At 40.9% G+C, this 11,991-nt stretch overlaps 1 pseudogene; it reads right to left on the bottom strand.

Annotated features, from left to right (window-relative positions):
* Positions 1-7,853: 7,853 nt before the first annotated feature.
* On the bottom strand, positions 7,854-8,807 carry LOC102244099 (annotated as a pseudogene).
* Between the last annotated feature and the right edge of the window lie 3,184 nt (positions 8,808-11,991).

Genomic DNA, 11,991 nt, shown 5'->3' with positions numbered 1-11,991 from the left:
TATATATATTTTTTAAAAAAATTTAAAAATTGAATTTAGAAGAGTCTTCTTTATACCTATTTTATTACATATTTGTTTATACATATTAAATATTGAATTATAAATAAACATCTATATCTCAAAAGTAAACGGGCCCTCAACCTTAGCATGTACTTTGGGAATCCACCTGTGACCCCTCGGTGAAGCGGACGAAGGTTTAACCACTGAACATAGCCATCAAGTACTAACTACCCTTTTAGTAACAAGTAAGTTTGTTCTGGATCTGCTCCTTTATGGCTCACACTCCCCCTCTGGTGGTAAGTCCCTGAAACTGCAGATTATTTCCCTGTTCAGTCTTTGTTGCAGTGAGGAGCCAAACTACTGCAGACTTCCAGCTCCACCCTGTGCTCTTTGTAAACTTTCCACTCAGAGGGACCTGCTACTCTCAGAGTAAAATGATACATATAGCACACACAACAAATCATTTAATAGGTCCCTTCCTCCTGGGAAACTGAACAATCAAAGTGGCTTTGCCTGGTTAGTGTACTCAGTGAGAATGTGGGATGGGGGAAATTGCAATACAGTCTAGGTTTATTTTGGACAATGATACTTTAAGAGGAGAGTAATTTGGAGAAATATTTGAAAGAACATGTAGAAAGTTGTGCACTTACATGCTATTAGCATTAAAATTAGTCTGACATTAATCAATTACTTTGCTGGAGTTCTTAACCTAATTTTTTTTCTGACTTTTAAGCCTGTTCTTCTGTCTCATTTTCCCTCTGTGATAATAGACAACAGATGCCCATCACTATTTGCATATTGTTCTTTCACATGCTGATATTGTTTACTAAATTTTTCTATTCCTGGCATCTTTGAGAGTTCTTATTAAGTATATTAATCATAGGATGTGTTTCTAGTGCTTTTATCTCATTCACTCATTGCACTTAACTCTTAGTTATGTCAACTTTTTAATCAAGTAAAGGCTAGATACTCAGCCATTTATTACACTAAGATATTCTTAATTTCTGTTTCTTTTCTTAAAAAAGTATCATAATATAGCACTCCTTGCATTTTAAAACTTAAACTCTGCCGAGCCAGTGTGGCTCAGTGGCTGAAGATTGACCTATGAACCAGAAGGTCATAGTTTGATTCCCGGTCAGGATACATGCCTGGGTTGTGGGCTCGATCCCCAGTAGGGTGCATGCAGGAGGCAGCCAATCAATGATTCTCTTTCATCATTGATGTTGCTCTCTCTCCCTCTCCCTTCCTCTTTGAAATCAATAAAAATATATTTAAAAACAACAAAAAAAACCCCTTAAACCCTATTATCCTAAACACAATTTGGAGTGTAAATATTATACATGTAAGGGCACTTAATCCCAGAAGAAATTGATCTGTCCCAGATGTCTGGCTTGCTGCTCACCGGTAATCTTCCTGTCAGCCTAAGTAAGCCTTTTATCAGTTCAGAATCCGTTCACAGTTTTTTAATTCCGAAGCTCTTAAGAGGAAAATACTGGGCTGATAATAAAACAAACAAACAAACAAAAAAACCCACATTGTGGTAGCTTTTCTCCCTTTGTGAAAACAGGTGACATTATATACATCGTAAGCATATACATACCGAGAATTTTGACATTTGAAATGTGATGTGAAAAAAACAACAACTCAGGTCTGAGTTAACAGGGGGAAATTGAGAGGGAAATACTCAATGTGTTACCAGGAGTCTGAGGGTCGTGCAAGTAAGGTTGAACATCAGGGAAAGGATTGTGGAACAGGGAGACTTCCAATATCTACATTATGTAATATTTAAACAGTTGATCTTTAAATATTCGGGGTACTTTTGACATATTTTACTTTTTAATCATTGTAAGAAAGGAATAAAAATAATATTCCGAGGTCCAGGTGCCTTCCCTGTTATGTTGGAGGAGCTCTATGGGGACCCTCAGAGGATGTGACCTCGGGTGGACCCATTAGCTGGACTCCATTAGAGGCTCCTCCCCCCGCCCCTTGGAACGCGCTTTCTGCTGGCCTTCCCTGTGCTAGGAGTTCCCTCAAGGACACGCAGCCTAGAGAGAGTAAGGCATTGCTGAGAACATCTGGATGGCATGTGCAACTGAACCTAGTTCAGGCCCCTATAAATTGTTAAGATTCCGGTGGGCAGATACGGAGATCTAGTCTTACTGCATCCCAAGAGGAGCCTTGTAAGTATCCCTGCTTTTGACCTCTATGTAGGGTGGGGTGGCCTGTAGGTTAGGTGCATGTGGACACTGGTTATGAAGATGCCCCGCCTACGCCAGCTGATCCAATGTGCTTGTTTGAGAAACTACGCCTATCACACTGCAGCAAAGAAGGGAAATGAACCTCTGATGCAGTGGGCTGACCTCTTACAGCAAGAAAAGGGAAATGTGACCCGAGCCCCGCCTCCACCACCATCAAATAGTCTCTCTCATTTTTGGCTTAGCTGACTTCTCATCCTCCAGTCTCAGTGTTTGTTTTTTTAAAATATATTTTATTGATTTTTTTACAGAGATGAAGGGAGAGGGATAGAGAGTTAGAAACATCAATGAGAGAGAAACATCGATCAGCTGCCTCCTGCACACACCCTACTGGGGATGTGCCCGCAACCAAGATACACGCCCTTGACCGGAATCGAACATGGGACCCTTGAGTTTGCAGGCCGACGCTCTATCCACTGAGCCAAACTGGTTAGGGCCTCCAGTCTCAGTTTAAATACTTTTCTCTCCCAGAAGACTGGTCAGTTCTTCCTCCCTCCCAGTCTAAATCGGGTCTATAGACTGCTCCCCATCCCAGTACTTACTGTTTTCATAGTACTGCCGGCGGTTTGAATATGGATGCTCAGTTGACTCTCACAGATTATGAGCTTCCTGAAGGAAGAGCCTACATCTGTTTCATTTCCCACCGTATTCCTCACCCAGCACTATGCCTGGCACACAGCGGTGCTCAATACTGTATTGCATAAATGCAGAGTAGCTGTGTCTGTGAGACTGTTGAGTACTCCATGAGTGTAGTTCCATATTTCACCACCCTAAGTGCCTCTTTTGAAATGCTCATCTGAATCTTTTTTGCAATTATATCATTATGCTTTCTAAGAGAGAAATGTACTGCCTATCTCTAGCAGTGATGTACGCTTCATGGTAGGTGTACATCAAAGGCTTCCCTAAGAATCTAAAATATGACATCGGGACAGAAGGCATTGTGCCGAGATAATACCTACAATAGATATTTGCTGACAGGCTCATGTTTTTAAGCAGTCCCTTTCATCTTATTGTTTCCCTGCTCAAGAATGTACAATGCCTTTCTTTTGGGCAATTATATTGTCACTAGAGGCCTGGTGCATGGATTTGTGCACTGGTGGGGTCCCTTGGCTTGGCCTGCGGGGATCAGGTTGAAACCTGCTCTCCGACATCCCCTAAGGCAGTGGTCGGCAAACTCATTAGTCAACAGAGTCAAATATCAACAGTACAACAATTGAAATTTCTTTTGAGAGCCAAATTTTTTAAACTTAAACTATATAGGTAGGTACATTGTTATTAACTTAATTAGGGTACTCCTAAGGCTTAGGAAGAGCCACACTCAAGGGGCCAAAGAGCCGCATGTGGCTTGCGAGCCGCAGTTTGCCGACCACGGCCCTAAGGGGTCCCAGATTTTGAGAGTGTGGTTATTGGGTGACTCACCCCAGAATCGGACTCCCTCTTCTATAGTTCCAGATGGGTCACCTGAGAACCGCCGCTGCCAAGTGACCACAGCTTGGCAGTTCCTGTGTTGAGTGTCTGCCCCCTGGTGGTCAGTGCACGTCATAGCTACTGGCCGGTCCGCTGGTCAGCTGGTTGCTTAGGCTTTTATATATATAGATAAGATTGCAAAGTGGTTGACTGTGTAAACTTTCCAGCCAATTCATTTTTTTCTTTTACTAAGTGAGGGTTTGAGGCACTGAGAGGTCCAGGGCTTATCTAAATCCGGAGCTCAGTGGTGGAGCACCTCATCTTTGCTTGCTCTCTAAGTTGTTCATACTCTGATACTACTCTTCTGCCTAATCTTAGTTTTCAACATGCCCCCTGTGAACTGGCCAGTCTGATTTCTCAAGTGCATTATTGACTCTCACATGCATGTTACCGATCATGGTTAGGTTTTTGTTTTATCTGCGGTAACTTCCTGTCTGGGCTTTCTTTACAACCTTTCCTTGTGGTCATTATCAACTTCTGGAAGTGGAGGTCTGGCCATGTCCCTTCCTTGCTGGAAAGCACAGACATTGTCTAATGCCCAGAGTACTTTACCCAGCGGTTCTCAACCTGTGGGTCGCGACCCCTTTGGCAGTCAAACGACCCTTTCACAGGGGTCGCCTAAGACTATCCTGCATATCAGATATTTACATTATGATTCATAACAGTAGCAACATTACAGTTATGAAGTAGCAACGAAAATAATTTTATGGTTGGGTCACCACATGAGGAACTGTATTTAAAGGGCCAGAAGGTTGAGAATCACTGATAACCAGATACATTTGTTCTGCATGAGGTCATCTTACAAGTTTTCTCTTTTTATTTTCTCTTATTCCCTTTTAAACACTTTTTACTCTAGCCAAGTTAAAATGATACTCTGTTTGTCATGCATGCCCTGAGTCACATTCTAAAAGATGTATTCTCTCTTAAAAAAATATTTTTTAATTAATTCAGAGAGGAAGGGAGAAGGAGTGAGAGACAGAAACATCAATGATGAAAGAGAATCATTGATTGGCTGCCTGTTGCATGCCCCACCCTGGGCATCGAGCTCACAATCTGAGCATGTGCCCTGACCAGGAATTGAACCGTGACCTCCTGGTTCACAAATCAATGCTCAACCACTGTGCTACACTGGCCAGGCTATGTATTCCCTTCCTCATTGATTCCCTAAGTCAGAAATACCTGGCCAGCCCCACTCTATCTATTCTTCAATATCTTTTTCATGCCCAAATCCTACTCCTTCACAATGGTCAGTTCATTTAGGAGTTTTGGAGAGTTGATCCTTAGCATATTGGCTTTTTGGTAAACTGGTCTCTTTTCTCTTATTCTCCATCAAGCCTGAATTTATCATCTGTACATCCAGATATAGTTTCTCTAATCTGAATTCTTACTGCATTTTCTCTGTTGTCTTATGTTCTCTGTGAGGATGTAAACTCATTTAGGGATCAGTATTTAATTCATATTTCTATCTCTTCCCATTGAGTGTCCTCCAGTACCTTGTACATAGCTGATAGTCAACAAATACTTATTGAATAGAGCTGCTGAATGAGTAATGGGTGCTCAAATAGTTTGTCAAATATTTCTTGGGCATATGCTTGAAGAGTACACCATTTGATTGTTCGGAGCTCATGTACTTGTTTAGTGACATAGAAAAGAATCCAGTGAGAGAAAAGAATCCAGTGAGGCAAAACTATTTGACGTTTATCTTGCCTTTTAGGACACTGTATGTCTTATTGGGGTTCGATCTTAGGAGTTCTGTTTCTCTAGGACTGAGAAATAGCCTCATCAACAGTGTTTCTCTTCTGTGCTGGGACTGTTGCACCTCTACCCATCTGTGTTCTGCCTAAACCAGGGGTGGGGAATGTCCAGCCTTTGAACTCATTTGGTCTGGCCCTGCCAAGGCAAAAGGGGTGAGTTAATTAAATGTTTGACCAATATAGCAGGCTAATTTTTAAAAATATACTTTTTATTGATTTCAGAGAGGGAGAGAGAGATAGAAACATCAATGATGAGAGAGAATCATTGATTGGCTGCCTTCTACCCACCCTACATTGGGGATTGAGCCTATAACCCGGGCATGTGCCCTGATTGGGAATCAAACTGTGATCTCCTGGTTCATAGATTGATGCTCAACCGCTGAGCCACATAGACCGGGCTAGCAGGCTAATTTTTAAGTTGACAATTTTGTATGGCCTGCAAATGATGTTATAAATATTCAAATGGCCCTTGGCAGAAAAAAAGGTTCCTCACCCCTGGCCTATACTCACTACAAAAATTTCATTTCTGGCTCTGGCTGGTGTGGCTCAATTTGTTGGTCACTTTTCCCTGCACCGAAAGGTTGCCAGTTTAATTCAGGGCACCATTTCTCTCTCTTTCTCCCTCTTCCTTCCTCTCTCTCATATACAACATATACAGTATATTTCATTTCTATGCTGTCAGTAGTTTTCTTTTTTATAGTCCTTGATGACTACCAAAGCATTTTTTTCCTGAGGAATTTCACAGACAGGAAAGAGAGCAGTGACACTGGGCGAGTTACTAAATCTCTCTAATTCTGTATAATGAGGTCATGACTGCTCACAGCAACCACAATGAGTTACATCTACAGTTATTAAATGTGATAATGTCTTGGAATTTCTGTGTGAGGTATTACTGTTATTTGTGTTGCTACTAGGATGGAGTCCAAAGCTTAGGATAGCTGTATGATTCTCAGGCTGACCAACAGTAGCTTTGGTGTTGTTATGCAAATGAGGCTGAATTTGGGGTGGGAGAAAGAGAGAAAAAAGTGGGTAAAATCTGTGTGCCAACACTTTGCAATAGAATTGCACTTTTATTTTTGTATCTTATTTCTATTGGGACAAATCTCTTGTATGTTACCCATAGAGTAACCCACTTTATGAAATAAAATATTTAAATGACTTCCCAAATTTATCACACACGAGTGCTTTTTCCTGTAAGGAACTGTTGGCTGTGTAATGAGAATTGAGTTTACCTGGAAGCAGTAGTTCTCAATCTTCACTGGATATTAGAATCACCTGGAGAGCTTTTTAAAAAATCTCAATATCCATACTGTAATCTGAGCAAGTTAAATGGCACCAATTAATAGAATCTCTATTAATTCCAGTGAACAGCCAAATATTGAGCATCATTGCACTAAAAATTTACCCTGGTCAGGACATTTTTGGGTGTTTTTTCCCAGTGAAGGTTCTTTTTTGGTGACGACTGCTTGCTTTAAAATTCTTTATTTCTTTGTTTCATGTATAAACAGAAATCACACCCCAGGTTTTTCAAACAGCTTTATTAAAGTATAATTGCTATGCAAAACACTGCACTTACATAATACGTAATATTTGATGAGCTTTGACATATGCACTCACCTAAGAACCAGCACCACAATCAAAGTAAGAAACAATCATCATCTCCAGAAATTTTCCCCAGGGTTTGTTTTTTGGTAGTAAGAACATTTAACATGAGATTTACCCTCTTAGCATTTTTTTTTTTTACTGGATACAGTGAACATTAATGATGGTGCATAACAAGGTGGGGCTCCCTAAGCCCCTCCCCTTCTTCAGGGGACCTGGGGTGGAAACTGTGGTTATTAAAGTATAATTGCTATGCAAAACACTGCACTTACATAATACGTAATATTTGATGAGCTTTGACATATGCACTCACCTAAGAACCAGCACCACAATCAAAGTAAGAAACAATCATCATCTCCAGAAATTTTCCCCAGGGTTATTAAAGTATAATTGCTATGCAAAACACTGCACTTATATAATACGTAATATTTGATGAGCTTTGACGTATGCACTCACCTAAGAACCAGCACCACAATCAAAGAAACAATCATCATCTCCAGAAATTTCCCCCAGTCCCTTTTGTTTTTTTGGTAGTAAGAACATTTAACATGAGATTTACCCTCTTAGCATTTTTTTTTTTTACTGGATACAGTGAACATTAATGATGGTGCATAACAAGGTGGGGCTCCCTAAGCCCCTCCCCTTCTTCAGGGGACCTGGGGTGGAAACTGTGGAGGAGATTCTGTGTGTTGGGGTTGATTTGGGGCAAGGGCTCTCCAGCATCTGAGGAGAGTCCTTTTTCATCCTCTTGCTGGGGCTGGTGGTCCAGGGGCTCTTACTCCTTGGAGGCCATGTGGACCACATGGTCCACCACCCTGTTACTGTAGCCAAATTCATTGTCATACCAGGAAACGAGCTTGACAAAGTGGTCATTGAGGGCGATGCCAGCCCCAGCATTGAAGGTGGAGGAGTGGGTGTCACTGTTAAAGTCACAGGAGACAACCTGGTCCTCAGTGTAGCCTAGGATGCCCTTGAGGAGGCCCCCTGATGCCTGCTTCACTACCTTCTTGATGTCATCGTATTTGGCAGCTTTCTCCAGGTGGCAGGTCAGATCTACAACCCACACAATGAAGACACATAAGGCCATGCCAATGAGCTTTCCATTCAGCTCAGGGATGACTTTGCCAACAACCTTGGTAGTGCCAGTCAAAGCAGGGAGGATGTTCTTGGAAGCCCCTCAGCCATCACACGACAGCTTCCCGGAGGGGCCATCCATGGTCTTCTGGGTGGCCGTGATGGCATGGACGGTGGTCATGAGTCCCTCCATGATTCCAAAGTTGTCATGGATGACCTTGGCTAGGGGCAAAGCAGTTGGTGGTGCAGGAGGCATTGCTGACAATCTTGAGGGAGTTGTCATACTTGCCATGGTTCACACCCATCACACACATAGAGGCATTTACAGAAGGCACAGAGATGATGACCTTCTTGTTCCACCCATCAAGTGAGCCCCAGTCTTATACATAGTAGTGAGGATGCCATTTGATGTTGGTGGGATCTCACTCCTGGATGATGGAGACGGACTCTTCATTGATGACAAGCTTCCCATTCTCAGCCTTGACTGTGCCTTTGAACTTGCCATGAGTAGAATCATACTGGAACATGTAGACCATGTAGTTGAGGTCAATGGAGGGGTCATTGATGGTGATATTATCTGCTTTGCCAGAGTTAAAAGCAGCTCTGGTGACCAGCAGCCAATACTGCCAAATCCATTCACTCCGACCTTCACCATCGTGTCTCAGGGTTGCGGCTGGCTCTTTGCAGGAAGATGTCGCTGGCTGTCTAACAGGAGAAGCAGAGAGTAATAAAAAGTTTTAAGTGCACAATACAGTATTTTTAACTATAGGCAATATGTTGTACATCAGCGCTCTGAAACTTAAGCATTTGTGTAACTGAAACATTATACCCATTGAAAACAACTCCCCATTTCCCTCTTCCTCCAGTTCCTGATAATCACAAGTTAAAAGCAGCTCTGGTGACCAGCAGCCAATACTGCTAAATCCATTCACTCCGATCTTCACCATCGTGTCTCAGGGTTGCGGCTGGCTCTTCGCAGGAAGATGTGGCTGGCTGCCTAACAGGAGAAGCAGAGAGCAATAAAAAATTTTAAGTGCACAATACAGTATTGTTAACTATAGGCACTATGTTGTACATCAGAGCTCTGAAACTTAAGCACTTGTGTAACTGAAACATTATACCCATTGAAAACAACCCCCCATTTCCCTCTTCCTCCAGTTCCTGATAATCACCATTCCATTCTCTGATTAATGATCTTTGATTAGTTTATATCTCATATAAGTGAAATCATGCCATGTTTGTCCTTTCCCACCATCATTTTAAAATCATTTCTATTTTCAATTACAGGTGACATACATTATTATATTAGTTTTTAGATATTACAGTGATTAGATATTACATAACTTACTAAGTGATGATCCTGATAAATCTCACACCCATCTGACACTGTACATAGTTATTAGAATATTATTGACTATATTTACTATGCTGTACTTTACATCCCCATGACTATTCTGTAACAGCCAGTTTGTACTTTTTATTCCCTTCACCTTTTTCATCCATCCTTCAATCCACCTCCTATCTTTTCTGACTGGCTTATTTCACTTAGCAAAGTGGCCTCAAGTTTCATCCATGTTGCTGCATATGGATGAATAATATTCATATATATATATATATATACATATATATATATATATATGAATCCCACTTGGATGTGGTGTATGATCCTTTTAACATGCTATTTGGTTTAGTCTGTTAGTACTTTGTTGAGGATTTTTGCATCTATATTCATCATGGATATTGGCCTGGAGTTTTCTTATGGTATCTTTGTTTAACTTTGGTATCAGGGTAATACTGGCCTCATATAATGAGTTTGGCAGTGTTCCTTCCTCTTCCATTTTTTGGAAGAGTTTGAGAAGTATTGGTTTATTTCTTCTTTAGATGATTACCAGTGAAGCTATCTGGTCCTTGGCTTATCTCTGATGGAAGGTTTTTGATTACTGATCCAATCTCATTGCTCGTTACTGATCTGTTCACGCTTTTTGTTTCCTCATATTTTGGTCTTGGTAGGTTGTATGTTTCTAGTAATTTGTGCATTCCTTCTAGGTTATCGACTTTGTTGGCATATAATTGTTGGTGGTATTCTTTTATCATCCTTTTTATTTCATGTTATCAGTTGTAATGTCTCCTAGGCATTATGCCGAGTGTTCCACAATACAATTATAAAAGATCTTATCTGATTGGTATTATAATGTGTGAATCTATTCCTTAAGGTGGTAGGTAACATGACCCAGTGGAACTCTGGGAGTCAGAGCTTCTCAGATCCATCAGTGCTTGCTCACTACCAACCAGGGGCAAACTACAGCAATCTCCCAAAACTTTCAAATGAGGAAACTCATTTGAAAATTTAATTATTTCCAAAAGCTCATGTTCAAATACTTGAGCCATTAATTTATAAACCCAAGTGGGGAACAAATTATAGTGCAGGATAATCAATAGTTAAGAGCCTAAAGCTTAGTGTCTATCTACCTGGATTTGAAACCTGGTTCAACCAATTACTGGCCTCTGACTATCAATTAACTACTGTAAGAAATGGGTTTTCCAGAAGCAGACATTGAGAAGTTAGGTGAGCAGGATATTTAGGGATCAACATATGTGACAGGAAGGGGAAGCAAGCAAGATTGGGAGAGCGAGAAACCAAATTCATGCAAAGTCCCCTCCCCTCCTTCCCCCTAATTCTGGAGCATATACCTGGTCAGAGCTTTCCCCTGGTGGGATCAGGCCTTTACACCCTTCTGTGATTACTTGATATGGGCCGCCCTGGAAAGATGTGTCTTTGGGTAGGTTGGTTCTTTGCAGCTGAAGAAAACCCTGAAGTTGCTGACAGCTGGAGGAACAAAGCCTTCCTTGAAGAAGGATCTTAGTGGTGCATTTTTACCAGAGCTACCAGACCCTTGCATGCCTTATTTGCTAAGTGGAAATAATAGAATTTATAGGATGTTGTGATGAGTAAATAGATTATTATACATAAAGTAATTAGAACAGGAGTGGGGGGGATAAAAAGTATTCTCTTGATATTTATGACTGATGATGATAATGGTCCCAGTGCTATAGAATTTTTGAGCTCTTATGAGAGTTGGAGTTCATCTCATTAAGTTTTTTTTTTAAGATTTCAGCACATATCAGAATCTCTTGGAGGACTTGTTAAAATACAGATTGCTATGCTGTGCCCCCAGAGTTTCTGATTTAGTAGGTCTTGGATGGAGCTTGAGAATTTGTATTTCTAATAAGTTTCCAAGTGATGCTGATGTGGCTGGTTTTGGTGACACACTTTGAGAACCACTGGGCTAAACATTTTCTGTTTCAATTGAGGGCCACACAAGTAATGATTGGCCAATGTCCTGTAGTTAGATTATAACAGAAGGGGAATCCTATCTAGAATCAATATCCCAGTCTGCTGCCCTTTCTGCTGTCCTAGCATCTACAGTTATCATTGCAGCATCAAAATGACTTCCTCTTCTGAGCTGCTACCATCCGCCGAAGATATAAATGTTTTGTTTGTATTAAGAGTTTTCAAATGTGACTAATAACACGTGTAACACCTGAATCAGTACATTTGTTTCATAAATTCCTTCAGGTAATTACTTGTATAGAATAATTCCTGGTGGTACATTTCCCCTTTCCAGCACTCCTGGGGATATCTGAAATGGAAGACAGGCATTTTATTTCTTTTCTTTTCTTTTTTTTTTGCTATCAAGCTTAATTAAGAAGTTTAATTAAGAGAAAATGCTATGTAGCGTACATCAAACTTTAATGTAGTTTGCAAATGGAAGGCGTGAGAGTTCCGGGATCACCAGAGACTGGTGCTCATTCACATCACCTGCAGATATTGGAGTGCT

This window comes from Myotis brandtii, unplaced genomic scaffold, assembly GCF_000412655.1.
Source record: "Myotis brandtii unplaced genomic scaffold, ASM41265v1 scaffold136, whole genome shotgun sequence".
In the NCBI taxonomy this organism is placed as follows: domain Eukaryota; kingdom Metazoa; phylum Chordata; class Mammalia; order Chiroptera; family Vespertilionidae; genus Myotis; species Myotis brandtii.
Note: the sequence above shows the minus strand (reverse complement) of the source record. Positions and strands in the feature narration are given on the sequence as shown.